General features: G+C 42.5%; 1 protein-coding gene across 10 annotated transcripts in view; it reads left to right on the top strand.

Annotated features, from left to right (window-relative positions):
- Positions 1–5,689: 5,689 nt before the first annotated feature.
- The window catches only part of OSBPL8 (oxysterol binding protein like 8), a 168,604-nt gene continuing 146,876 nt past the window's right edge, over positions 5,690–27,417 (top strand). For 9 of the 10 annotated variants that reach the window (XM_042246538.2, XM_042246535.2, XM_042246539.2 and 6 more), the window contains exon 1: positions 5,690–6,056. The gene's annotated coding sequence lies outside the window, so the exon portion shown is untranslated. The remainder of the gene's footprint in view (positions 6,057–27,417) is intronic. The other variant, XM_042246540.2, reaches the window with a different exon arrangement.

Genomic DNA, 27,417 nt, shown 5'->3' with positions numbered 1-27,417 from the left:
AACTTTTCATTCTTAGAAATGTATAATTAATTAAACATTAGGCAAAAGACATGGATTCTCATTGGAGTTTAAATAGGATAGTTATAATAAAAAAATCTTAGTTTAAAATACTATTCTTAAAATCATTTTAAGAGTAGCAATTTGCAGGGCCTCTCTTAACACAGAAAATGGAAGCTACCGAATACTTTTCAGTTACAGTGCAATATCACATATTACAGTTTCTGCTTGTGTTATGATCACATTGAAAATGCAAGATTGAATGATTATTTCCTGAAATCCTAGAATATCAGATTTGAAAGGATCTAAAAAGCATATATTTTTCAACTTTAATGCACTGAGATGCCATTTTGCTGCAATCGATTGTGATGTATGTTAAAATCATTAGTCATTCATGACAAATAACTATTACTAGCAATAGTTAACGGAGAAGGCAATGGCACCCCACTCCAGTACTCTTGCCTGGAAAATCCTATAGACGGAGGAGCCTGATAGGCTGCAGTCCATGGGGTCGCTAAGAGTCGGACACGATTGAGCAACTTCACTTTCACTTTTCACTTTCATGCACTGGAGAAGGAAATGGCAACCCACTCCAGTGTTCTTGCCTGGAGAATCCCAGGGACGGGGGAGCCTGGTGGGCTGCCGTCTATGGGGTCGCACAGAGTCGGACACAACTGAAGTGATTTAGCAGTAGCAGCAGCAATAGTTAAAATAGAGAAGATTATGAAAGATATACTTGAAATCAAGCAGAACCCTGAGAAGACTTTCCAGGGACAGACCCTGGAATCCTCTCTCCCACTCTTATTTATAGCAACGTTTTAGCTTTCTCCAAATTCCGAAGAGCAGATTTAATCAGAGCAGTGAGAAAATGCAGAAACAAACGAAACCAGTCAAGCAGGACAAAATAATAGTTTAGCCATAAAACAAAGTCAAGGGCCTTTAATTCCTCCTCGAGGGCTATAGATAATATCCCAAGCCATATCCTTGAGCTGTCTTGCAGATACTAAAATTCGCATCAGGCGGAAGAAGTCAACTGCTGACCCCAAGCACGTAGAACCCAGACCGGTTGGACCAGCAAGATTATAATGTTGACTCTCAGGTACCACCATTTCCTCGCCACCAATCAATCAGAAGGATGTCCACGAAATGATCAGGCACCCTGAGACCCGCACCTTACCTTTAAAAGCCCTTCCCACCAGGGAGTTTGGGCCTTTTGGGCACGAGCTGCTGCTTCTCTTTGCTTGACCCCATAATGGGCACCCTGCAGAAGACCCTGCACTCCACCCCAACTTGGTGTCAGGGATGGCTGCACTGTGCACCAGGAGGGGACCCAAATTCCGTTCTGCGATATATTAACTATTTACATTTGTCTTCCCTATTATATCATTTTCACTTACGTGCATTCTGGGTGAGTGCGTGGGTGTGTGTGTGTGCGAGAGAGAGGAGTTCCAGCTAGTTTGAAAACAATTTGCATAATCATGGGTACACCATGACTATTTGTTTCAAATGTGGATACCATCCATTGGAAAAAAAGATTGCATATCATTCCTTAAAGAGCATGTAGTCCAACTCCCTTTTATCAGAACTTGAAATGCAGGGAGTAACTTATCTAGTCACATATCTAATTAACCTAAGTTTCCTTGATTCCAGTACAGTGTTTTCCCTTTCAATAAATGACTTTATTTTCAACAGCCAGTGTAAGAAATGGTTGTCTGAGGCTTTACAAACAAATGTGAAAAGAACAGAAGCGAAAGGCAAAGGAGAAAAGGAAAGCTAAACCCATTTGAATGCAGAGTTCCAAAGAATAGCAATCAGAGGTAAGAAAGCCTTCCTCAATGATCAATGCAAAGAAATAGAGGAAAACAATAGAATGGGAAAACCCAGAGATCTCTTCAAGAAAATTAGAGATACCAAGGGAACATTTCATGCAAAGATGGGCTCGAGAAAGGACAGAAATGGTATGGACCTAACAGAAGCAGAAGATATTAAGAAGAGGTGGCAAGAATACACAGAAGAACTATGCAAAAAAGATTTTCATGACCCAGATAATCATGATGGTGTGATCACTCACCAGAGCCAGACATCCTGGAATGAGAAGTCAAGTGGGCCTTAGGAAGCATCACTATGAACAAAGCTAGTGGAGGTGATGGAATTCCAGTAGAGCTATTTCAAATCCTGAAAGATGATGCTGTGAAAGTGCTGCACTCAATATGCCAGCAAATTTGGAAAACTCAGCAGTGGCCACAGGATTGGAAAAGGTCAGTTTTCATTCCAATCCCAAAGAAAGGCAATGCTAAAGAAGGTTCAAACTACTGAGCAATTGCACTCTTCTCACATGCTAGTAAAGTAATGCTCAAAATTCTCCAAGCCAGGCTTCAACAGTACATAAACTGTGAACTTCCAGATGTTCAAGCCAGTTTTAGAAAAGGCAGAGGAACCAGAGATCAAATTGCCAACATCTGCTGGATCATCAAAAAAAGCAAGAGAATTCCAGAAAAACATCTACTTTTGCTTTATTGACTATACCAAAGCATTTGACTGTGTGGATCACAACAAACTGTGGAGAATTCTTCAAGAGATGGGAATACCAGACACCTGACCTGCCTCCTGAGAAATCTGTATGGAGATCAAGAAGCAACAGTTAGAACTGGACATGGAAAAACAGACTGGTTCCAAATCAGGAAAGGAGTATGTCAAGGCTGTATATTGTCACCTGCTTATTTAACTTATATGCAGAGTACAGCATAAGAAATGCTGGACTGGATGAAGGACAAGCTGGAACCAAGATTGCTGGGAGAAATATCAAGAACCTCAGATATGCAGATGACACCATCCTTATGGCAGAAAGCAAAGAAGAACTAAAGAGCCTCTGGATGAAAGTGAAAGAGGAGAGTGAAAAAGTTGGCTTAAAAGTCAACATTCAGAAAACTAAGATCATGGCATCTGGTCCCATCACTTCATTGCAAATAAATGGGGAAACAATGGATACAGTGAGAGACTTTATTTTGGGGGGCTCTAAAATCACTGCAGATGGTGACTGCACCCATGAAATTAAAAGACACTTGCTCCTTGGAAGACAAGTTTTGACCAACCTAGACAGCATATTAAAAAGTAGAGACATTTCTTTGCTGACAAAGGTCTGGCTAGTCAAAGCTATGGTTTTCCAGTAGTCATGTATGGATGTGAGAGCTGAACTATAAAGAGCTGAGCGCTGAAGAATTGATGCTTTTGAACTGTGGTGTTCTAGGAGACTCTTGAGAGTCCCTTGGACTGCAAGGAGATCCAACCAGTCAATCATAAAGGAAATCAGTCCTGAATAATCATTGGAAGGACTGATGTTGAAGCAGAAACCTCAACACTTTGGCCACCTGATGGGAAGAACTGACTCATTTGAAAAGATCCTGATGCTGGGAAAGACTGAAGGCAGGAGGAAAAGGGGACAGAAGAGGATGAGATGGTCGGATGGCCTCACTGACTCAATGGACATGAGTTTGAGTGAACTCCGGTAGTTGGTGATGGACAGGGAGGCCTGGCATGCTGCAGTCCATGCAGTTGGCAGAGTTGGACATGACTGAGCAGCTGACTGAACTGAATTTAGCTAGCCACGTCTAATTAACCTAAGCTTCCTTGATTCCAGTACAGTTCTTTTCTTCAATAAATGACTTTATTTTCAACAGCCAGTGTAAGAAAGTGGGGTTGAGGCAGAAGAGGACTAGACAAGGCAATTCATTGCCTACATCTAATCTTTAGTCTTAGTTCCCCAAGTCAAGGAAAAGCCAAAGAGCCCAGATGGTATATTTTGCATCTTATCTATGCTCTGGGAACATTCTTTTTGAAATCTTGTTGTTTTGTCATTGTGTCCTACACTTTGTGACCCCATGGACTGTAGCTCACCAGGCTCCTCTGTCCTTGGGATTTCCCAGGCAAGAATACTGGAGTGGGTCGCCATTTTCTTCTCCAGGGGATCTTCCTCCCAACCCGGGGATCGAACCCATGTCTCCAGCTTGGCAGGCTGATTTCTTACTGCTGAGCCAACCAGGATAGCCCATAGATTTTGAAATCTATCTGACTGCAACTCGGAATAAGAAATACAGCTTAAATCATAACACAGGTCATAGGCACCCTCCTCCACTACAGAAACAAAAGTTTCAGAATCCTTGCCCTTGTTATATATATACTGTGATCTTTTTAGATTCCATTCTAGCCTATCATTAAAAAGTAAAATAGACTTTTGAGTCAGTTCAAAAACCCCTGCTCTAGAAAATAGAAGACAGGCTTCAATCTGCTCACAAACTCCAAAATTACTAGCTTTGATGAAATTGTGTCATTCACAGAATACTAAACTTCCCTCATATTTATCTGAACCACAACTACAATCTCTCAGACTTCAGAACAGAACCTATAGAATCTTTTCCTCATTGGAACACCACTTCATTATAATATCTCATAGATTCTAAGACTCATTGTTTTTCACATTTTAACATCTCCGAGTTTAAGATGCATCTTTAAAAAATCAGTGGCATAGCACAGTTTAATTGGCAAAGTTTCTTTTCTTTCTTGGGTAACATGAAATAATGGTGAGTCTTAAATTCCATGATGTTTTTAGAGTTTCTATGAAATATTTTAGTAATAAGGATTATATAGGCCAAACTCTTCTGCTTATTCATTTCAAAGTATTCAGCCGATCAGAATGTTTTTTGACCTCTTAAGAAAACGTAATCACGTAAGAAAAGAACTTAGTTCTGGGTTAGACGGAAAAATGAGTTACAAACTGAGTTTACTTATTAGTGAAAGCTTTTCATGTGCCTTCATTGTTAAGAATTTGATTATGATCCTTCTGCTTTTCTATAGCCCTTATTTTTGTTACCGTCTTTTGGTCACTGACACTTTACTCTTCCTCTCATTACGGGGTTGAGGTGCGAGTTCCCTGGATTCTGATTAAAAGAGAAGGCAAAAGGTTATGTCCAAAAATTAATGCACCTGAAAAAAATCAAGAATTAGGCTTTATTTAAAAAATGGAACGAATCGTCAAATTTCTGTGTATCTGTTTAAAATAGTCACCAACCTAACACACTGTAAAACTGGCATGAAGGATCCCGAACAGGACTAGGAACCAAAATAACTTTGCTAAGCTATTTTCATCTCAGCATGAAAGAAATGCACCATCCTCTCCTCAAAAATAAAAATCTCTAATGAAGAAAACAGTACATTAAATGCCACAGCTGACGTGCTACTAGAAATAGGAAGAAGTAGTTACTGCTTTCCAAGGCAGACACCACGATGCTTTCTGTTTCCCTTTGCTTGGCTAAAACTTTGGGCAAGCCCCAGGCTGGGGAGGTGGGGGGACCCTGAGTCCTACCCGGGAGCTCTACGAGACAGTCTCAGTTTAGGCAGGGCCCTGCACTACCGGTCCCAAAGGCCTCGCCTCAACAGGCGCGGGGCGGGCGGGCGGGTTCGCCTCCCGAGCCCGCCCCAGGATGTCCAGAGGCGCTTTCAGCTGCGATAAGACTCCGCCCGAACCAGGTGTTGACAGTTACTCCAGCGCGGCCGACGCCCGCTCAGCTGGAGACGCTTCGTCACCGCCTCCGCGCGTCGTCACGTGACGGGAAGGGGGCGTGACCGAGCCCGACAACAGGGGGCGGGGCCGGGGCGGGTCCTCGAATGTGAAGGAGCTCGGCGGCTCCGGAGGCCCAGAGCGGCGGCGGCGCGGCCGATGACAGCATCAGGCCGCGACGCGTTCCCGGGCGGGCGGCGGTGGTAGCAGCCCCAGCGGCTGCAGCGATAGCTGTCGCCGGCGCGGTAGCCGCTGCCGGTAGCCCGCAGACAGAGGGAGGTGGGGGCCCGCCCCTGCTGGCAGACCGTAGGGCCGGCGTTCCCGCCCTCTTCGCGGGCCGAGCGGGCACTGCCTTCTCGGCCGCGAGGTAGCGCCCTTGGGCTGGGCTCGTGCCCCAGCTGCCGCCGGCGACTGCGGCCGAGAGAAGTTGGGGTCCGACTGGACGCGTGCGGGGCCCCACAGGAACCGACCGCCCGCGCCCCGCCTCTCCGGGGGCTCCGCACCGGTGAGTGTAGCGCGGGTCTCTGTCCGCACCCTCCGGGCGGCGGCACCCCTGCCTCGCGCGTTCTGCGCTCGGGCCAGCGGGGACTGCGGGCACCCCGCGCCGGGGAGGCTTCCTTTGGTCCCTGTGTCCACTCTTGGAGTGGGACATTCCAAAGGCTGGAGAGGATGGAGTGCTTTGGGGCCCACGGTGAATGCGTCTGCAGCCTCACAAAGCCGCAGCAGGGGCAGGGGGCCGGTACCGTCTTTTGGTCGGCCCCGAGAGTCGGCCCCTGCCCGAAGTTTGCTTGGGCGGACGGAGGGGTCTCTCCGGAAGCCCTGGCGCCGGGGAGAGTGGCGCTTTGTCTCTTGATGCAGTTCAGGCGAGGCTCCCGTTTTCCTGTGACAGCCCAGGAGGAGGGCTGTGGCGCGCACCGCAGACCGCGCCCGCCCTGGGAGAGCCGAGCGCCACGGTGTTGTTCCTCTAAACCTCAGTTCCTGTGGCCTTCTTGTAGCGTAGGAGGAAGGCGAAGCCTTTGCTGTACTTTTAAATTTAGTGTTTGTGTCTGATCCCTTTCTGGAGAATGGAATCGGGTTCCAAGAAGCTTTACAAAGAGCCTGCCTTTGGTTCATTGAGCCATCCACACAAGACCGGCCCAGCCGAAGCAACAGTATATGCAGATTTTCCATTCACAAAAGTCATTCGACACTCTTTATGAGAGACATCTGCGATTGGGGAACATACCTAATTTAATTTTGTCTAAATACTTTCTGAAACAATAGGTTAACTTGGAAAGGAAAGTGAAGTCGCTCAGTCGTGTCCGACTCTTTGCGACCCCATGGAGTGTAGCCTACCAGGCTGCTCTGTCCATGGGATTTTCCAGGCAAGAGGACTGGAGTGGGTTGCCATTGCCTTCTCCAGGGGATCTTCCCGACCCAGGGATCGAACCCCGGTCTCCCGCATTGTAGACAGACGCTTTACTGTATGAGCCACCTACTTAAACAGATGGAGAAATTTACCCGACTGATGTTATATGCATATTTACTTTAAACAATTTAATGAAGTTTTTGTCTTTCTGATGCTGGAAGATGTAAATGACTTCTAAGTAGTATTACATTGCACTGTGTATGGTAGGGTTATTCGTTTTAAATTAACTTTCTCTGAAACTTAGCTTAGAGCCACTATAGGTCTTTTCAAAAATAATTATTTCAAAGTTTTGTTTTGTTTTCTGGCCTCCCTTAAGAGTCCAAACATTGTGAATTCTTTGTTAGGTTTCCTCCTTCTATCTCGTCCAATGTTATCTAAACTTGATCAAGCGGAGAGACTAGGGTGAATTTCTGTGCTTGCTTGAACCTGTTTTGCAGTGAAAATGTTCAGATCATGCTGGCTTTATGAAACAGGTTGGAGAAGGAAGAGTGTCCTCTCTTACAGCTAATTTAGAATATGTTACCCCCCCCCCCTTTTTTTTCTTTTTTCATTAGTAACTGTGTGGAATGACTGCAACATGCCTGTTCAAAGTAATGGAAAAGGGAATAGATGAAACATAAGAACTACTTTTTAGGTCTTTAATTATGGAGCTTAAGTTGTGTTCAAATTCCATGTGAACCGTTTGAGCTACAATACATTGTACACAGGTGCTTAGAAGGGCTGGTTTAATTAAACATGATCATGGTTTATTTCTCTTTTATTGAATCATAATATTTGTTGTAATTGTGATCTGTGAAAAGGTTTTTCACAGATTTTTTTTCCAGTTAGAATATTATGACCTTTTAGAGGCAATGTTTCTTACAAAGCATTTATGGTACCTATAAATTTGGTAATATCTAGATTTGAGGTTTCTTTTGAGTTGAAAAAGCCATAAAAGATAGTTAAGAAACAAATAATACAACTCTGTTTAATGGAATTATGCTTTAGTTTTAAGAAAAAAGTGGTAAAGTTATGAATTTACAAAGCTTGCATTATAAAAACATCTTTTTTTTAAGGAATTAATTGCATAATTTCTCTAATGAGTGTCCTTAGAACATTTAAACTTGGTTTATAAATAATCCTTCAAGAGCAGATTATTTGAATTGAAGCATGAAATGACAAAATAAAGAAATGATACTTAGAGTTTTCTAATATTATTTTGGAAAATCTTTATCCTAATAATACTTGAAGTATTGTATTTTAATATTTACATCATAATATTCAAAGATGAAAACTTTTATTGCAATGATCTTGGAGCATTGAGGAATTAAAAAGGTCCTATCTTATGCATATGACCTACAAATAATACATAAATGCAACTTGAATTAAGTCTCTGAGTACTTCATTAGTGAAGGTGGCTGTGTGCAGGAAAATTGAAGTAGAGTTTCCTTGTGGTTGGAACACAGAAAGAGCTATCTGGACTAATGTGTAAAGATTTCATGTCAATATTTTCTTTTGGAAACCTCTGAAAGACTTTAGATCTTTCCTTCCTTCCAGCTTGGTCCTCACCCCCTCATATATCCTCTTAAAGGCATGAAATTGAAGGTCTCATCTGGAACACTTGATAGAAGGATTTTTCCTCCCTGAAGAATGTTACCAAGTTTGCAAGGAAAGAGCTTTCTTCAGAGACCTTGTAGGAAAGAGTTCTTGTCCTGAAACATCATACTCTTCTACCCTTTGTTAATTTTTGTTGTTAAAGCTGGAAACAATGTAAACTCTCCATGATAGCAAGAACCATTGAAGTTCCAAATGCTTAAGAGTTATTGAATGAAAAAATGTGGTTCCAGATGCTGCTGCTGCTGCTGCTAAGTTGCATCAGTCGTGTCCAACTCTGTGTGACCCCAGAGACAGCAGCCCACCTGGCTCCGCTGTCCCTGGGATTCTCCAGGCAAGAACACTGGAGTGGGTTGCCATTTCCTTCTCCAATGCATGAAAGTGAAAAGCAAAAGTGAAGTCGCTCAGTCGTGTCTGACTCTTTGAGACCCCATGGACTGAAGCCTACCAGGCTCCTCCGTCCACAGGATTTTCCAGGCAAGAGGACTGGAGTGGGTTGCCATTGCCTTCTCCAGTGGTTCCAGATATATGACTAGAAAACAAAGAGGAGTGTGTGATAATATAATCCAGATTAGATACAAGGAAGGAGGTGACAAAAATGATGTAGGTGTCGAAGAAGGGAGGCAACTCATTTCATCTGGGGAACTTTCAACAGTGAGTCTTTTTTGGTAACATGAATTTTTCTTCTTCCCTTCTAACTGTTTACCTCTCCTTGATAAAAAGTGTTGACACGCTTTATAAGAGCTGAAATTTAGAGTACTTGAGTTTTGGAAGTGACAATGGTAGAGTGAAAGCAGGAGCATTGATCTGGAGGTTGGAAAACTTGATGGGATTTCTGACTGCATTTTATACAAGAAATTAGGGGCTTCCTTGATAGCGCAGTTGATAAGGAATCTGCCTGCAGTGCAGGAGACCAGGGTTCAATTCCTGGGTCTGGAAGTTCCTCTGGAGAAGGGATAGGCTACCCACTCCCATATTCTTGGGCTTCCCTTGTGGCTCAGCTGGTCAAGAATCTGCCCACAATGCAGGAGACCTGGGTTCGATCCCTGGGTTGGGAAGATCCCCTGGAGAAGGGAAAAGCTACCCACTCCAGTATTCTGCTTTGGAGAATTCCACGTACTGTATAGTCCGTGGGGTTGCAAAGAATCAGACACTACTGAGCGACTTTCACTTTATATAAGAAAGCTAGGTAAACCACTGGGCGTTAGCTTTCTCATTTGTAAAAGGAGGAGAATAATCCTTATTCACATGGTTGTTGGGGAACTGAGATTACAAAATGTATGTCAGAGTGCCTGTTTCAATATTTCCCCTCCCCACCCCCAAACTGGAAACTTTTGTATTGGGTTTTAATTGGCGAACAGTGTTGCTGTAGGTTCAGGTGAACGGCAAAGGGACTCAGCTATACAGACACATGTATCCATTCTCCTGACACACACCCAGGCCCCCCCCCCCAAAGAGCCTATTTCAGTACTAACAGGTAGGAGAAATCAAACGTTACAGTACTTAAAACATTTCTTTGTCATTAGAGCTTTAAAAAATGTTCTGATGTATTTATCACAGACTCTGATATCTACTTATCTTTGCATTGACCCATTGTGTTACCTTAAAGTTTACCAGTATCTGAATTCTAGATACTTAATTTTCTTTCAGTCAAGCACAAAGTTTTCTGATGGAAATGAGGCTTAATTGTATTACTTCTTAATGTTACAAACCACAGGGAATGTTAGATATCTTAAATTTGTAAAGCTTTAAGGGATATGTGTTACTGAGCCTTTAGGGTTTCTTTACAGAATTTGTTTTTGAAGAAATTGTGCTTGCCTGTCATGCAATCTGTCTGTTCACTGTTGTGAACAAACAAACAAAAAAGTACATTTTCCTGCTATTACAAAAAAAATTACTGAAAAAATCATCTGTATGTTTTCAGTGGTCTGAGTGACTGTGAACCATGAAGAGCCTCTCTCTGCTGTGTCTTAGGTTAGAATTCGGTATTTTGTGAGCAGTCTTACAGACTCCTGCATCATTTCTTTTCTAAGCTTTTTGCTCTAGTAGCTGTGCATTCTGTCATGAATCTCAAAATTCCATTATACTTTGTGAACTCTTTTCAGTGTTTAAATTCATAAAGTAGGCTGTCCTTTGTATAATATTTGAAAGGAAATTGTATTATGAAAAGACCAAAAAGAGTCTTGAATCTTCAAACAATAAGCCAGTTACCTACCATCTTCCATACTCACAAAGGACTGGGGAAAAATCAAAAAAGAGGAAACAGTTTTTGAACTTGAAGACTTTTCAAATAAAAAGGAAACTTTTAGATTCAGGGTTGTTAAAAACATGATAGATTCAGAGGGAGATCGATAGCTCCTGAAGGTGTCTTAGTAGCAGTGGTTGGTCATCATAACAACAGTAACTAATGTGAGTACTAACTGTGTATCCGGTACTTGCATACGCACTTGACTGTGATCCCCTCCCCCCAAATCAGGCTATTTTCTTGTCCCTTTTTAAACCTCACGCACTGAGAGATTAAGTGGTAGGCTGGAGAGCCAGGATTTGAACTAACCCTGAGTCACAGGGAGGGTAAGTAGCAGGTGGTGGAACTTGCCAAAAGGGTTTGAATTCAAGGTTTAACCTGACCTTTCACATCAGAACCTGACCTTTCACATCAGAACCTGACCTTTTAGCCATCACATTATACTGCCTTGTGTAGTTTATTGGCAATTGCCCCTGGTGTCAGGTCTTGACCTTCAGGATCTTTCTCAGTCTATTTTGACTTCGTGATTTGATGAAAATACAGTCTGTAATAAGATCACCTCGATTTGCTTCATTTCATGTGTATTTGAATGACATCCTTTATTTTATGTGGAGTAAAGCAAATAATTCATTATTGTTCATTCAGTTGCCATTTTCTCATTTGGAAATTGCACTGTAAACTGGAATTGTATTTTAAGGTGATCTGTTACAATTTTAAAAATTCATCCTTTTTTTAATGAGTAAAACGAATGCACAGAATTGGTGAGTGGGTTATTTTGAGTGATATTTAAGGTTTTTATGAGTGATATTTAATCATACAAATCTATCTATATAATTAAAATCTATCCTTTTGAAATCTCCACTGTTAAAATAACTTTTTTGGCTGCCAGATGCCACTATTAGCAGGAGAAACAACAGAGTGGGAAAGACTAGAGATCTCCAAGAAACTGAGAGATGCCAAGGGAACATTTCATGCAAAGGTGGGCACAATAAAGGACAGGGACAGTATGGACCTAACAGAAGCAGGAGATACCAAGAAACGGTGGCAAGAATACACAGAAGAACTACGCAAAATAGGTCTTCACGACCCAGATGACCACAATGGTGTGATCACTCACCAGAGCCAGACATCCTGGAGTCTAAATTCAAGTGGGCCTTAGGAAGCATCACTACAAACAAAGCTAGCGGAGGTGATGGAATTCCAGCTGAGATGTTTCAGATCCTAAAAGATGATGCTGTGAAAGTGCTGCACTCAATATGCCAGCAAATTTGGAAAACTCAGCAGTGGCCACAGGACTGGAAAAGGTCAGTTTTCATTCCAATCCCAAAGAAAGGCAATGCCAAAGAATGCTCAAACTACTGCACAGTTGCACTCATCTCACATGCTAGTAAAGTAATGCTCAAAATTCTCCTGGCCAGGCTTCAGCAATACATGAACTGAGAACTTTCAGATGTTGAAGCTGGATTTAGAAAAGGCAGAGGAACCAGAGATCAAATTGCCAACATTTGTTGGATCATTGAAAAAGCAAAGAGAGTACCAGAAAAACATCTACTTCTGCCTTATTCACTATGCCAAAGCCTTTGACTGTGTGGATCACATCAAACTGTGGAAAATTCTTAAGATACAGGAATACCAGACCACCTGACATGCCTTCTGAGAAATCTGTATGCAGGACAAGAAGCAACGGTTAGAACCGGACATGGAATAACAGACTGGTTCCAAATTGGGAAAGGAGTACATCAATGCTGTATATTGTCACCCTGCTTATTTAACTAATACGCAGAGTACATCATGAGAAACTCTGGGCTGAAAGAAGCACAAGCTGGAATCAAGATTGCCAGGAGAAATATCAATAACCTCAGATATGCAGATGACACTACCCGTATGGCAGAAAGTGAAGAGGAACTGAAGAACCTCCTGTTGAAAGTGAAAGAGGAGAGTGAAAAGCTGGCTTAAAACTCAACGTTTAGAAAACTAAGATCATGGCATCCAGTCCCATCACTTCATGGCAAATAGATGGGGAAACAGTGGAAGTAGACACAGACTTTATTTTGGGGGGCTCCAAAATCACTGCAGATGGTGACTGCACCCATGAAGCTAAAAGATGCTTGCTCCTTGGAAGAAAAGCTACGATCAACCTAGACAGCATATTAAAAAGCAGAGACATTACTGACAAAGGTTATCTTGTCAAAGCTATGCTTTTTCCAGTCGTCATGTATTGATGTGAGAGTTGGACTGTAACGAAAGCTGAGTGGTGAAGACTTGATGCTTTTGAACTGTGTTGTTGTGAGAAGACTCTTGAGAGTCGCTTGTACTGCAAGGAGATCAAACCAGTCAGTCCTAAAGGAAATCAGTCCTGAATATTCATTGGAAGGACTGATGCTGAAGCTGAAGCTCTCAATACTCTGGCCACCTGATGCGAAGAACTGACTTATTGGGAAAGACCCTGATGCAGGGAAAGATTGAAGGTGGGAGGAGAAGGGGATGACAAAGGATGAGATGGTTGGATGGCATCACTGACTCGATGGACATGAGTTTGAGCTGGCTCCAGGAGTTGGTGATGGACAGGGAAGCCTGGCATGCTGCAGTCCATGGGGTCGCAAAGAGTTGGACATGACTGAGCGACTGAACTGACTGAACTGAACTGAGTTTATCAGATTACTTAGCTTTTTAAAAGAAGGCTCATACTCCAGTGAAAATTATGAAATATGTGTATGTGCATTTTGATGAGGTGAGGGTATGGTATTTGATTGATACAAAAGTCACTGATTTCTGACCGTGAATTTTAAATTATTATTATTAGGCTCAAACACATCTTTTTTAATCAAAATAGGAATGATTACAATCAACACATTTTTGCCAATGAGAAATAAATTTGCTGATTCCTGTAGCATAAAAATCCATGCTTTGGGATTCAACGAACACTTTGAAAGCTTCTTCTGCCTCCTGCTGGTTGTGGGAGCATTTTGCCTGCAAAGAATGTCTTTTAGTGACAAGTCAGGTGAATATGGTAGAAGAGGCAAAACTTGGTAGCCCAATTCATTCAGCTTTTGAAGCGTTGATTGTGCAATGTGCAGTCGGGATTTGTCTTGGAGAAGCATTGGGCCCATTCTGTTGACCGATGCGGGCGGCAGGCATTGAAGTGTTCGATTCATCTCATTGATTTGCTGAGCATGCTTCTCAGATGTAGTGGTTTCGCAGGGATTCAGAAAGCTGTATCAGATGGGCAGCAGACCAGCCAGCAGTGAACCATGACCTTTTTTTTGGTGCAAGTTTGACTTTGGGAAGTGCTTTGGAGCTTCTCAGTCCAACCACTCAGCTGGCCATTGCCGGTTTTATGCAATCCGCTTTTCTTCGCATGTCACAATCCAGTCGAGAAATAGTGTGTTGCTGTTGTATAGAATAAGAGAAGACGACACTTAGAAGTGATTTTTTTTAAATTTTTGGTCAGCTCACGAGGTACCCACTTATCAAGCTCTTTCACCTTTCTAGTTTGCTTCAAATGCCAAATGACCCTAGGATGGTCGATGTTGAGTTCTTTGGCGATTTCTAGTGTAGTTGTTATGGAGAAGGAAATGGCAGCCCACTCCAGTGTTCTTGCCTGGAGAATCTCAGGGATGGGGGAGCCTGGTGGGCTGCCATCTGTGGGGTCGCACAGAGTCGGACACGACTGAAGCGACTTAGCAGCAGCAGCAGTGTAGTTGTGAGAGGGTCAGTTTCGATGATGACTCGGAACTGGTTGTAGTCAACTTCTGATGACTAGCCGCTATGCTCATCTTCAAGCCTCTCTCCTCTTTCGCAAAACTTCTTGAACAACCACTGCACTGTTAGCAGTTCCTGGGACAAATACGTTGTTGATGTTGCGAGTTGTGTCTGCTGCTTTATGACCCATTTTGACCTCAAATAAAAAATTGGTTGAATTTGCTTTTTGTTTAACATCATTTCTGTAGTCTAAAATAAATATAAACAGCAAGTAATAAGTCATCAGCCAGAAAACATAAAGTGGGAAATTTGCTTTAAAACATTGTATGATATAACCACATTTATTTGAGAACATATTCCAATGTCAAACAGCAGAGTTCAACAGTGCAAAACTGCAGTTACTTTCGCATAAACCTAATAGGTTTGGGGAGACATAGTCCTGCTGAAGTAACACTTTTGTATGTTATTCATTCATGGTACAAAATATGTTATAATTTGTATGAGTAATGAGGTGAGGGGACTTCCCTGTGATCCAGTGGCTGGGACTCCTTGCTTCCAGTGCAGGGGGCCCAGGTTCAATCCCTGATCGGGAAACTGGATCCCACATGCCCCAGCTGGGAGTTCGCATGCTGCAGCTGAAGATCCCACATGCCACAACTGAGACCTGGAGCAGCCAAATAAATAAATACTTATTTTTTTTAAAAAGAATAAGGAGGTGTTCCTTGGACATGAAAACACAGGTACACTGTAAAGTGGAGAGTAGGGTGAGGCACCTCTGAGGATGAGTTTTGCTTACTGTATGATTTTGCCTATTGTTTTGACTATAATAACATTTAAGATCAACAATCCAGAAGCAGAGAAAAACATCATAGTGGGGGGTTTGTAATAGTTCCCTGGGCTGTTTTGCAAGGTGTGTATGCTTTATAAATACTCATTAATGATCATGAAAGGAGTTTCTTGCTACCTAATATTTTAGAAATCTAGAGAGGTAGACTAGAACGGGCTCTGGAGCCAGACTGTTTCATTCAGAACGTCCACAGCCATGTAACTAGCTTATTGCCTTGTCCTGACCCTCTGTGGCATGAGAGTGCTGCAGGCGAAGACAGTGCCGTCTTCAGGCAGAGCAAGACCAGGAGATGCACCCTGGGAGTTTCCTGTTTTTCTTACGTGGTATGAAAGAGATCTGGAAGTTCTCACATAATCCAAGTGCAGGAAATAGAAGTTAGCAGAGTGAGAGCCAGCCCGCCTGTCCTGTAGGGACTGTTGTGAGCGAAAGAACCAGCTAGATCCTAGAGGTTGTGGGGAGGGCGGCTGTGGCCAGGTCAGCTCAGTGCTCCCCAGAATTTGTGCTCTAGCTTTAGGTTAGTTAACACTGGGAGTGGCTGCCTCACCAAGAACACACTCCTCGTCATCCATCCTCTGCCCCCATCCTGCTCCCCTGCCTATCGGTGGGACCAGATGACTGGTTTTCACCAGGGGAACATGCATGGAAGTTATGTGTTGTCACTTCTGAACGGAGGTGGGGGAAAAGCAGCTGTCTTTCTCTACCTTCTCTTTTCCAATCCAAGGGCCAGATGCCCAGGAAAGAGCCTGAGATTAGGAAGATCTCAAGCCCCTGGATTACCACGTGGAAGAAAGCTGTGCGCCAAACAGCAGCACTCACGATGAACTGTATAATTGTAGCGAGACATTTTGAGGTTTGTTGTTAAGCAGCTAGTGTGGCCTTAACACTAAGCACGGGCTGCTTGGAAGAGGTAGCTGAGGCCCTAAGAATATCCATACCAGCAAGAGCTGAGGTGGGGCCAAGTCAGGAGGCCCACGGGATGCTGTTGCAGCATCCTCATTTTCACTGCTGCTGCTGCTGAGTCGCTTCAGTCGTGTCTGACTCTGTGTGACCTCGTAGACGGCAGCCCACCAGGCTCCTCCGTCCCTGGGATTCTCCAGGCAAGAGTACTGGGGTGGGGTGCCATCGCCTTCTATCAAACCTCAAAGGCTGATGAGGACCCAGAGGACAGTCCATGGGTCCACGTTCAGACCAGTTACGACATTCCCTGTGCCCACAGAAGCTTTCCTCTGCATCCAGATAGCATCATAAGAATAAGGAACACAGAAACTGTAAACGTCTTTCTGTACCAGTCTGAAGAGTCCCTGTGAAACAGGGTTTCTCCAGCTTGGCTTTGTGGACGTACTGGGCTGGATAACTGTCTGTGGGATGATGCTGTCCTGTACATTGTAGACTGTAGAGCAGCATCCATAGCGTCTGGCTGTTAGACGCCAGTAGAACCTCCATCAGTGTACCGGCAGAGTGTCGCTAGATATTGCCAGATGTCCCCTGGGGGCAAATCCCCAGTGGAGAACCACTACCTCAGAAACTGGAGTTAACCTGAAAGAAATTATTTTAAATTGAAACAAGCTTCAGTTCAATCGCTCAGTCGTGTCCGACTCCTTGTGACCCCATGGATAGCAGCACGCCAGGCCTCCCTGTCCATCACCAACTCCCGGAGTTCACTCAGACTCAATGTCCATCGAGCCGGTCATGCCATCCAACCATCTCATCCTCTGTCATCCCCTTCTCCTCCTGCCCCCAATCCCTCCCAGCATCAGAGTCTTTTCCAGTGAGTCAGCTCTTCACATGAGGTGGCCAAAGTACTGGAGTTTCAGCTTTAGCATCATTTCTTCCAAAGAACACCCAGGGCTGATGTCCTTCAGAATGGACTGGTTGGATCTCCTTGCAGTCCAAGGGACTCTCAAGAATCTTCTCCAACACCGCAGTTCAAAGCATCAATTCTTCGGCGCTCAGCTTTCTTCACAGCCCAACTCTCGCATCCATACATGACCCCTGGAAAAACCATAGTCTTGACTAGATGGACCTTACCTTTAATTAAAGGGATTTTTCTCCCCTTTGGAGATGGGTGGAGTTCATGGGGGGAGATTTGTTTATGGATATGCAACAGGGGAAGCTATGTTGTTTTTATAAAATAGTTTCTCTTGAATCTACACTTAACACTAATTTATCAGCTTAGACATTGTCTGGATTTTCCACTTTTCCTTTCTTCCTCTCTCTTCTTTCTAGACTGGTAGCTGTGGTTGTTATTGCCTAGGTAAACACATTTTCCTCATCCTCCCAACCCCAGCTGTCATGTGCCGATGTCCATCTCTAAATGACAAAAACCAGTATATAGTTTTGATGCTAAGACTATGTAAATAATATGTACTGCTAGGCCAGGCAGTATGCTCGGATGATGACTTCTTTCCTACAGATTCTTCTAAGCAGCCCTTAGGCCCCTTGAAGAAGAATATCTTGATACCATTATGGTCCTGTGGGTTTTACTTTATCAGGTGTTTACAACCTAGCTATTGAATTAAAACCAGTGTCCATGACATCCTATTTTCTTGATGTTTTTAATTGCCTCTTTTTTGGGTGTTGAATTCTTCTATCATAGTCTCCACCCTCTCCTCCCACCAACTCTACAGTATACTGCCTGTTGTGTTGTGACCCTATTTATGTGTCCTTGCCTGTAATTCAGCTTCATTTTGAACTAGTTGCCTTTTAGGTCTCTTTTTGGAACTTCCTTTCACTGGCCTCTTAAAAGGCGTCCATTCTATTATAGATGTTCCTTTTCTACTAAACTTATTTGATATTTTTTCTGGAGTACATCCTCAACTAACTTCCAAAAAAGTATGTTTGAGAGGCAGATTTTCTGAATCATTCTATGTATAAAAATGTCTTCATTCTGTTTTCATATTTAACTGATAGTTCAGGTACAATCCTAACGGAAGTCAGTCCTGAATATTCATTGGAAGGACCGATGCTGAAGCTGAAGCTTCAATACTTTGGCCACCTGATGCGAAGAACTGACTCATTGAAAAAGACCCTGATGCTGGGAAAGATTGAAGGCAAGAGGAGAAGGGGACGACAGAGGATGAGATGGTTGGATGGCATCACCGACTCAATGGACATAAGTTTGAGCAAGCTCTGGGAGTTGGTGGTGGACAGGGAGGCCTGGCGTGCTTCAATCCATGGGGTCGCAAAGAGTCTGACACGACTGGGCTACGGAACTGACTGACTCTGGTACAATATTGTAGGTTGCAAATGACTTTCCTTTGAAACTTTGAAAAGCAGTGCTTGGTTGTCTTCAGCACTTGGTTCGAAGTCAGATGCCGTCTAATTCCCTATCCTTTTAAGGTGATTTGTTCTTACTCTGACTGAAAACTTTGAGGATATTCTCTATTTCATCTTTTTGCTGCAGACTCAGAATGAGGAGTGCTATAGGCACTCAGTTCCCCGTATTTGAATCTGAATCAGATTGCTCAACTCTCAGAAATCCTCTCCTGCCTTTGATATTTTCTTCTCTTCGTTTTCTTGTTTGTTCCACAGTAGGCAGGTGTTTTCTTGCTTGGACTGACCCTCCTCTTATTTTTGCTTTCACATTTTGTGATTTTCTTAGCTCTGTGTTCAGGTGACTTTTTTCCCCCTAGTTTTTTGGGCTGATTTTTTGAGGAGAGGGTAATCTGTGAATTTTCTTGTTCTCTTTTTCTGCCATTCTTTTTTCTTGTTTCTTGTTTTACTGCTCTCTTTAGTCTCAGAATATGCCAAGTAACATATTTTTAAAAGACATTTTGTGTTTCCTCAAATGTTTCCTTCTCCTGTCAGCTTTTATGTTTGTTTTAATAATCTTTTTTTCTTGCTTAGTTCTTGCTGGGAGAATCCCAGGGACGGAGGAGCCTGGTGGGCTGCCGTCTATGGGGTCACACGGAGTTGGACACGACTGAAGTGACTTAGCAGCAGCAGCAGCAGCAGTTTTCCTTATATGCCTGGTGATGCTTAGTTGACTGTGAATAATGTTTCAGAAAGAAGGACCAGCTTCCTGGTCTGGATATTCCCCTCCCACTCTGTTCCTTGGACTATTTTCAGTATTAGGTTTTTTCCTTTGAATAGGAATTCTAGGCACGGCACTTGGTGGACAGGACATTATTGAGTGGGGCCTATCTATTGGCAAGTGTTGTGTTAAGAGGGAGCGGAGCCAGGCCCTCAGAATTCCAGGTTGTTGTTCAGTCGTTCAGTCGTGTCTGACTCTTTGCAACCCCATGGACTGCAGCACCCCAGGCTTCCCTGTCCTTCACCATCTCCTGGAGCTTGCTCACACTTATGCCCATTGAGTCAGTGGTGCCGTCCAACCATCTCATTCTCTGTCGTCCCCTTCTCCTCCTGCCGTCAATCTTTCCCAGCATCAGGGTCTTTTCCAGTGAGTTGGCTCATTGCATCAGATGGCCAAAATATTGGAGCTTCAATCTCAGCATCAGTCCCTCCAAGGAATACTCAGGATTGATTTCCTTTGGGATTGATTAGTTTGATATGTTTGGAGTCCAAGGGACTCTCAAGAGAGTCTTCTCCAACACCACAGTTCAAAAGCATCAATTCTTTGGTCCTAAGCCTTCTTTATGGTCCAACTCTCACATCCATACATGGCCACTGGAAAAACCATAGCTTTGACTAGATGGACCTGCTTTTCAGTACACTATCTAGGTTTGTCATAGCTTTTCTTCCAAGGAGCGAGTGTCTTTTAATTTCATGGTTCCAGTCATCTACAGTGATTTTGGAGCCCAAGAAAATAAAATTTCCCACTGTTTCCATTGTTTCCACATCTATTTGCCATGAAGTGATGGGACCTGATTCCATGATCTTAGTATTTTTAATTTTGAATTTTAAGCCAGACTTTTCACTCTTCTCTTTCACCTTCATCAGGAGGCTCTTCAGTTCCTCTTTGCCTTCTGGCATAAAGTTGGTGTCTTCTGCATATCTGGGTTAATTGATATTTCGCCCAGCAATCTTGATTCCAGCTTCTGCTTCATCCAGCCCAGCATTTCTCTGCATATAAATTATGATGTACTCTGTTGCTGCTGCTGCTAAGTTGTGTCAGTCGTGTCCGACTCTGTGCGACCCATAGACGGCAGCTCACCAGGCTCCTCTGTCCCTGGGATTCTCCAGGCAAGAACACTGGAGTGGGTTGCCGTTTCCTTCTCCAGTGCATGAAAGTGAAAAGTGAAAGTGAAGTCGCTCAGTCGTGTCCGACTCTTCGCGACCCCATGGACTGTAGCCTACGAGGCTCCTCCATCCATGGGATTTTCCAGGCAAGAGTACTGGAGTGGGGTGCCATTGCCTTCTCCGATGATGACAATATACAGGTTAGAAGCGCTTAATTATCTGTGCCAGCATCCCCTAGACAGGTATTCACTTTCTTTAGAGAAAGGCCAGCTGTCATTTTGCCAGGGAGTAAATGCCAGTTGTTTAGGTGCTGCTTGGAGATGAGTGTTGGGAAATGGAGCTGTCCTTTAAACAGTCAGTCAGGTAATATATAATTCTTCTATTTTTAGCCCCACTATTTATTCCCACCCTTTGCTGGACTATTCACTTTGTAATAATGCTTCTCTGGGATTCTGTCAGATATATTGGTTCTCGCCCTTTTATATCACCCTTATAGGATAGAATGAGTCTGTGGCTTTCTCTGCTTTTTATATCAAGCAATTTCATATCTATTTTCATCTTTCATAAGCTTGTTGACTTTTCTCTCTGTACCACTCATCTCCACTTCTGGTGTGTGTATTATTTTTAATTTTATTATAATTTAGCGGTTCCTCTCGATTTACAGTTATTACAAAACATTGGCTGTATTCCCTGTGTTGCACAGTACATCCTCGAGCCCATCTTATGCCTAGTAGTATGCACTCCCGTTTCCTGGCCCCGGTAGTGCCCCATCTCTGCCATTATTTTCTTTGCTCTTATTATTATTTTTCTGTATGAACTGTTTCTATGTCCATGGGATATCTGGAATAACTGGAGGGAAAATTTATATTTAGTCCATCATCTTTTGTTAGAGACCTTTCCTATCTTTCTATGTTGTTTATTCATAAAAGCTGTGATCATGATACTGTGTTGATGTACGTTGGTATATCTTCGCTTGATGTGTAGAGATGTTTGTATCTTTCCGCCGGCTGGTCCTGACATTTGGGTGCTTTTTGAGTTCTTGTTTGCTGCTTCGTTTCTCTGTTCCCTCTCCTCTTGCCATCTGCCCCAGCCTGGACATGTCATTACGATTCTTTTGCCACTTCCACTTTGTCCCTGGAAAGCTGAATGAGACCATTTAGAATTGTGTGTAAAACAGCATCTTTTCTCTAGAGAATGGTGTGTCACCTGTAAGCCCGTGAGTCCTGTCCAATTGTGATTGTTCATTATATACTTTCTGTTTCTCAGCTGTGTGAAGGCAGATGAGGTGTTAACTCTTTTTCATTTACTTCTCCGCCTTAACTGTGATATCTGCTTTGGTTCCTTAGTTACTGATATTTTTCTCTATTACCTTTCTTTCTCTTCTTCCTAATTATTTTTGGTACTTTAAATGTTGAGCTTAGATTGCCTAGGTGGTTCACTAATGCCATAATTTTCACTCCTTCTTTTATTTTATACTCAGAAAAACTTCCCAGCGTTGTTTAAACTCTGTATACTTTATTCTGGTTTTTATTTTCCAGTCTCCATTGTCAAAGCTTTAGAGAAATTGATTGATTATAGTTTATGGTGAGCAAAAAAAGGGCTTCCCTGGTGGTGCAGAGGTTAAAGTGTCTGCCTACAATGTTGGAGACCTGGGTTCGATCCCTGGGTTGGGAAGATCCCCTGGAGAAGGAAGTGGCAACCCACTCGGTATTCTTGCCTGGAGAATCCGATGGACGGAGGAGCTTGGTGGGCTACAGTCTACAGGTCGCAAAGAGTCGGACAGGACTGAGCGACTTCACTTCACTTTCACTTTATGGTGAGCAAATACATCTACATGTCTCTGTTCCCCGTCTTCCGTGGTATTGCTGCAGATCTCTGAACGTTTGTTCGGTCCTTCTCTCCTGAGACTTTGTCATTCCTTGTTTCCAGCTAGGGTTTTGAGTGCTGAGATGTCTTTTTCATGATTGGAGTTATAATGCTCTTGCAATCAGAAGTTTATTTAATCCAGATTTTTTAAATGCTGACTACTTTGAAATTGAAATCCTGTCAGAAGGGTTGTGATTTGGAAGGCTTGAACGCCTAGATTTGGCCTGATTATGTAAGATCCTGTGGAACCTACACAGTACATGCTTATTTGAAATTTAAAGTAGCTTAGAAAAGAAATCGGCTCTTGTGTAGTTTCTTTATTTGCCTGCTCTGGGGGATATCAAAGTCGTAAATATTCCCTAATGCAGTTGATATTTATTCACTGATTATTTTGTGAACTTTCTCTATATTCTGTGAAACCCTTGGTTTTAGAATCCAGATGTTTGATTAGATCATGGTTATGTCTCCTGGTCTACCTTTTTCGGGTATTCTAAACATTTTCCTTTTTAGATACTTGTTATAATCACTGTCCTTCCTGTCTGGCTCATTATGGCATATTTTATTGCTTCTATTATGTGTATAGTTTTGGTGGCACTTCTCACTGTTCCTAAAGTTTTAAAATAGAATCTTTAGCATTATATGGATAGTACCTTGTTTTTCAGTTTGGGGAATTGTAGGTTTATTATCTTTATTTTGTCAAGAACTTCTGATTAGGGTGTGTAAGAATTTAAAAATAATACTCTGTCAGTACTGAGGAAGAATTCCTGTGTGCAGACTCATTTGAGCGTTTGATTGCTTAACATGATTAGTGTTTTGACTAGCAGAATCTTACTTGGTTTTCTTTCTACTTAATTTATAGTAGTAGTAGTTAGCCTCTTCAAGTTTGTAAGTTCCAGTTAATCAGTGATACAGTTTTGTGCCTATGACACAAACTGATTTTAATTAAATTCAGAAAATTATGGGGTTTTTTTGTATTCTTTAAGAATTTTTTTCATTGTCACCATATTGATCAGTTTTCTTTTATGAAGTCTTTCAGTATGAGTTATTTACATATGTTGTCTTTTTCAATAGTCATTTTTAATTGAAGTATTAAAAATTATGTTAATTCTCATAGATCCTTTTTGAATTGGCATGTGGAAGTGTAATTATGTATCTTGGTTACCCTACATGATAAATTAAAGATGATGAGTACTTTGGTTGTGGTAATTTATACCTTGAATTCAAAACCCAGAAACATCTAGGCCAGAGTCAGGCACTCAGACACTCATTTTTCTTTCATGCCCAAGGTAGAAAACCATTCTTAGCTGTATCAAATTATGAAGAAATTGTTTTGGGGACTGAATAATAAAATCAGTAATAAAATTCCTTGAGCTTATTCTGAATTAACTTTAGTCTTGCATTGCAAACTTTGATCATTAGTGAAGAACGCCCACCTTTAAGCATGGATATGAATTTACTTGAAGGAAACTGGTGCAAGTCCTTTGGTTTATTATAGCCAGTTACCATAATTAATGAGAAACACATTCACTTTTTTCTAGTATCATGATTTAAAACAAGGTCCATATTTTCCTTAGAAAAGAACCTTTTAGAAAACAGCAAATTCACATAGAATGAGGTAGTTTTAGCTGTATTTTTAAAATATCTCAGTTTAAAAATAAAGACTTAAAATCCAAGGGAGACATTTAATATATTGGGCTAAATTATTAATAGATGGCTAGTGACATATTTCCAAATACTGTCCTTAAGAGGCCTCAGTTTATTACCCTATCAGAAACCCTCTTTGAGACCCTGTGTCACAGCCTTCTGCAACCTAGCATTACAGACACCAACTGATTTAGTAAACAGATGCACTGGGAAAATAAAAAACCTGCCAGAAGTATTGTCTTTCCTGCTAAGTAACTTTGTGACCTTGGCAAAGCACTTAGACTCTGTGGGTCTTAGGAAAATGGAGCGTTGGAATAGATAGCCTCTTAGGTTCTTTTGAGAATTCCTTGATGATGCTAGGGGGCATTATGAAATATAGTCATTACAATAGCTCTGAAATAGATGATTTTATTCCCATTTTACAGATAGAATTATTGATTTTGTACCGACTCTGTGTTCAGTCAAGTAACATGATGAGTCACGTAGCTGCCAAAAGGCCAAGCAAAAAGTTGAACTTAGCCTATTTCATTCTATAGCTGTGTTTTTTTCAGAATACAGTGCTGCCTTTCCAAGCCATGTTGTTGGAGTAGACCACTGGATTTTATTCTTAAAAATTTGTTGCATTTCTTAATCTGTACTTTATAGTAAATGTGCTTCTGCATGATATCGTGTTATTCCGGGAAACCAGAAGTCAGGGATCAGGCCTGTCTGACTTGTGCCTGGAGTAGCAATGTGTGACCAGCTTTTAGATAACCATATTAAAACTTACATGTCTAAGAGATGATTGATGTGTTCAGAGTTATTTTGAATTGATTTCAGTAATGTCACTGTTTTTCGAAAACACTTTTGAAACTATCCTTTAGACATTTCCTTAGTGACTTCAACCTCTTTTTTTTTTTCAACCTCATTCTTTTGCGTATATCCTTTGATGGCAGATGACATCTGTTGAGAATGAATTTGATATTTGGAAAAAATGGGAAGTCATTCTAAACTGAGTCTCATACACAAAACTAGGGAACAAAATGAGAAATGCCATTTTTAGTTAAAAATAGTCAGTAACCAAAAGGATGAAGCCTGTTATTCTTGTGTCGTTTATACGGTAGCTGAGAAAGTGATTAGAAGAGAGGAGTTCTAGAATTGTTCTGTGTGATGGCAAGTGGCAATAGTCTAAAAAGGACTACTCTCATGGAGATAACCTTTATTTGGATGTGAATTCTGCCAAACTAGTTACATCTTGAAGTAGTTATGCTTGTTCTCTGTGACTTAGGCTGTTGCTGTGCTGACTCAGCATGCGCTTCCGAGTTGGTGAATGAATTATACATGGCAGGCACGAGGTAGTCTTTCCATTTCCAAGGAGATCAGAATCCATATGACATTTGTTTGCATGATAATATAATTCTCAGTTACATTCATATTTATTATATAATTTGTGGTTATCTGTATCTAGGTTTAATTCCAGTCAGCTACCTTGTCCCATTTCCTAGTTTGAACTGAAAGTGCTTCTGCTGCTAAGCCTGAGTATACTCTTTAATGTAGGTCTACACATAAAATAACTTTTCTGCAGAAATCATACTGGGAGACATGCTGAGCATATATCACTGAGTGGCCTTTGGAGGTCAGTGCCGTGCTCCATTGGAGCAGATGCTGAGCAGGACTGTGCCTATATGTCTTGCTGCAGAAGAACTTGCGACAGGAAGATTGCATCTATCTTTTCAAGCATCATTTTGTTTAATGTAAAGTCCCAAAGGATAGAGTTTAATGGAGCTTCCTCATTTGTGATTATTAAGGGGTACTAAAGAATGCCTCTGGTCCCTTTTTCGTGATACTTTTCCTTTTGAGGTTTCAGAATAGTTGAATGTTACCAGACCTTTAATTCAACAGGTATTTGAGTGTAAGTCATTCCCTGGTGGCTCAGGCCATAAAGAATCTGCTTGTAATGTAGGAGACCCGTGTTCGCTCCCTGGGTGGGGAAGATCCCCTGGAGAAGGGAATGGCAATCCACTCTAGCATGCTTGCTTGCAGAATCCCATGGACAGAGGAGCCTGGCAGGCTACAGTCCATGAGGTCGCAAAGAGTTGGATACAGCTGAGCGACCAATACTTTGAGTTTAATTATGCACGGGACTGAAAATTTAGTGGGAACTAGACAGACGTGTGGCGAAGGCAATGGCACCCCACTCCAGTACTCTTGCCTGGAAAATCCCATGGACGGAGGAGCCTGGTGGGCTGCAGTCCATGGGGTTGCACAGAGTCGGACATGACTGAGCGACTCCACTTTCACTTTCATGCACTGGAGAAGGAAATAGCAACCCACTCCAGCGTTCTTGCCTGGAGAATCCCAGGGACGGCGGAGCCATGTGGACTGCTGTATAAGGGGTCGCACAGAGTTGGACACGACTGAGCGACTTCACTTTCACTTTTCACTTTCATGCATTGGAGAAGGAAATGGCAACCCACTCCAGTCTTCTTGCCTGGAGAATCTCAGGGACGGGGGAGCCACGTGGGCTGCTGTCTCTGGGGTCGCACAGAGTCGGACACAACTGAAGCGACTTAGCAGCAGCAGCAGAATGGCATGTGACCTCTTTGGGTGTGTGGGAAGGATGAGGAACAGACTGTAAACTACTAATTGTGCAATTCGCTGTGTAGTCACCACTGTGGACAGTGCTAAGAGGAGGAAATAAGAGGGTGATAGAAGGTTTTGCTGACCTGGCTGGGGAGGGGAGCCAAGGAAGGTGACTTAAGCTGAGAGGGAAAAGAAGAATATTTCTGGCAGAACATCTTGTTTAAATATCCTGGAACAGCAAGGAACTTGGCTTTTGCTAGAACTGAGAGTCCACTGTGTGTAAAAGAAAAAAATAATGAGAGTGGCAGTGATGTGGCTCAGTAGGCAAGGGCCAGGTCATGCAAGACTTGAGAGATCTTGTTAAGGACTTTGATTTTTGTCTCAAGGTCCATTAGAATAGTTTAAACAAAGGGATCGTGAAATGATCGAGTTTAGCATAACCACTCTGGGTGCTGTGTAAGATGGTTTGAAGCGACCAGGGTAGATGCTGGGAGATTCATTAGGTTGTGTTGAAGTTAAGGTCCCTATGGCTTATCCAAGGGAGAATCCTGTAGGCCAGTGGGTCTCAAGGTGTGTTACCCGAGAGCTTATCAGAAGTGCGGGTTCTTGGGTTCTTTCTGAGACCTGTTGAATCAGAAGCTTTGGGAGTGGAGCTTAGAAATGTGATTTTGAACAAGCGTTGCCGGTGATTCTGATGCTTCCTAAAGTTTTCGAAGCTCTGCCGCAGGTCACTAGATACATGATTTTGGTATAGGGTAAAGCTCTACGTTGGTGATGAGAATACGGAGTAGCTGCATGAAGAGGGTATTTGAAAACAAGAGAAGAGGTTCTAATAGAATGAAACACTGAGGTCCTTTAGT

This window comes from Ovis aries, chromosome 3, assembly GCF_016772045.2.
Source record: "Ovis aries strain OAR_USU_Benz2616 breed Rambouillet chromosome 3, ARS-UI_Ramb_v3.0, whole genome shotgun sequence".
Taxonomy (NCBI): domain Eukaryota; kingdom Metazoa; phylum Chordata; class Mammalia; order Artiodactyla; family Bovidae; genus Ovis; species Ovis aries.
This window is presented reverse-complemented; position numbering and strand designations above follow the sequence as displayed.